Source organism: Mytilus edulis, chromosome 5 (assembly GCF_963676685.1).
Source record: "Mytilus edulis chromosome 5, xbMytEdul2.2, whole genome shotgun sequence".
Taxonomy (NCBI): Eukaryota; Metazoa; Mollusca; class Bivalvia; order Mytilida; family Mytilidae; genus Mytilus; species Mytilus edulis.
Window position 1 is genome coordinate 44,861,891 of NC_092348.1, and position 2,488 is coordinate 44,864,378.

Here is a 2,488-nt window from a genome sequence, read left to right on the forward strand (position 1 = left end):
CTTTGTCTCATTACCAGTTTTTGTTTGGATGTTTGGATTTTTTGTCTTTAATTTTTCGTTTTATTATATATTCTGTTAGTCAACTTGTAGTTGTGGCATTGGGTTATCCACAAGATGACGACATATTCGCAAGTAAAGAAATGTTAACTGAGTGTCATGTATGTATATATGGTCGTATGCGTTTTGCAGTAAAGACGTGAGAGTTGTGTTTCTTTGTATAATGATGCATATTTGTCCTCTGATGTTATCTGGCTTTTTGGAATAAACGTGCTATGCAATTGACGTTTCTGTTACTCTTTTAGGCAGATATAATTTTAGCGGCATGGGATGCAAGAATGTGCCACCCCCCCCCCTTTTTGTTATATGAGTTTTATTTTGCGTATTGCTGTGTTTTTCGTTATTCTACATTGTCCAGAGGTTTAGTGGATGGTTGAGATGTCATAAAACGTGTTTCACCACTCCGCATTATTGCACCTGTCCCAAGTCAGGAACCCGGGCCTTTGTTAGTCTTTAAATGTAGTTCATTAATAGGTTTATTGTGACGCCCATTTTCACTGAGCTAGGCGTACACATTTATATTTAGGGGACAACTAAGGACTGCCTCCGGGTTCGGATTTTCTCGCTGATTTGAAGACCAGTTTTGGCCTTCGGTTGTTATCTGGCTCTTTAGTCAGGTTGTTGTCGCTTCAATATATTCCCCATTACCATTCTCAATTTTAAATTCTGTATCAAGATGAAAAGGAAGAATAACTGAAATCAACATGGATGTAACCGTTTCAAGCTTTCTCAATTATTATTTTTATTCTATTTGAGCAAACTTAAACCTACAGTCATGTCAACAAATGGTTTACATTTTTTGTTGGAAAACGGAAGACATGAATATTATAAATAGATTTACTTTTTACCTGTATTCTTTGCGCAAATGAAATAAATTGTTTATCCCAACTAAAATATAATAAGAGTCGTATATTAAAGATTTTTGTGTGGCGTGGTGCATTATATTAAAATTGGTGCAAGCAATCCTAAAGCATCGATAAGAAAATGTGCAGGTGGGCTCACTATATTCTGCAGATCTGATTGACATTAGACATATTATTATACCACGTGTCTGTTTGAGTGAAATAAATTCATATTTCATTGCAAATATACTTATATCATCTGAGATCACCCCCAGTTTTTGGTGGAGTTCGTGTTGCTTAGTCTTTAGTTTTCTATGTTGTGTCTTCTGTACTATCATTTGTCTGTTTGTCTTTTTATTTTAAGTCATGGCGTTGTCAGTTTATTTTTAATCTATGAGTTTGACTATCCCTCTGGTATCCGTCGTCCCTCTTTTATAGCCGAAGGTCTGGTTGGCAGCTAAGTACAGTATAAACGAACAACAAAAGTACCTTATTAAGAGTAATTTTATATATGTATTCAAGTATCTTTTTGCTAGTTGCTTTAGATATGAATAATACCAATGAGAACAAATATAGATATATATAAAGAACAAAAAGAAGTTGGTGATGGTGCTTTTTAATTGCATATATAGCCGCATGCACTATTTTAGCTTTTGACACTTAAAGGTGTAATTTTAGGCGACTGTTATACAAGTGAGAGGTTTTGCTAGCTATAAAACCAGGTTTGATACACCATTTTCTACATAAAGAAATGCCTGTACCACGTGAGGAATATGACAGTTGTTCACCATTCGTTTGATTTGTTTGAGCTTTTAATTTTGCCATTTAAGAAATTTTCCGATTTAAATTTTCCTGGACTGGCGTTCTTTAATTTGTTATTCTATTTTTTAAGGATTATTAATCGCTTTTCTTCTTTATGACTTTTTGCAGATGTTCACAATACTTTATTTCATTCATGTAGAGCGATTTATGATTTTGTCTGCTACCCCCTGCTTATCTTTTTACGGGCACTCCCGGCTTCCTCAACCAATAAAAACTTGCCGCCACGAAATAGCCCATAAGCGGTGCTTAAAAGTGGCTTTAAAACACCAAAAAATTTAAAAAATACATACATATAATATAGTTAAAAATAAACAGCATTGTACACCTTTATACATTTTAGGGGGCGAACATGGTTTATAATACCAAATTGAATATGGTTCAAGTGTAGAAAGCTAGACAATGGTGTCTAACCTTTGGGTTGATCCGTCTATTCTCTGGGTTGTTTTGTACGTATGACACGCTTTCAACCTTTAGTTGTTTCTTAACCATGGAATAACAACATTCTAGATTGTTGGTGATGCTTGTTCCTTCTGTTCTACAGTGGTTCTAAAATGCAGATGACCTCCTAATCAGTAATTTTGCATTTCAATGAAGTCAATATAAAAATTTAATTTAAATTTCACAATTTTGAAAATAAATACTTTATACATTATTCTTATCGTGAGCACTGAAACACACAGATTTATGTAACCTCGATCGTAATATAAGCTCCTCCATAATTAACAAAATTGATATAACTTTCAAATAAAAATCAACAAGTCGACGTG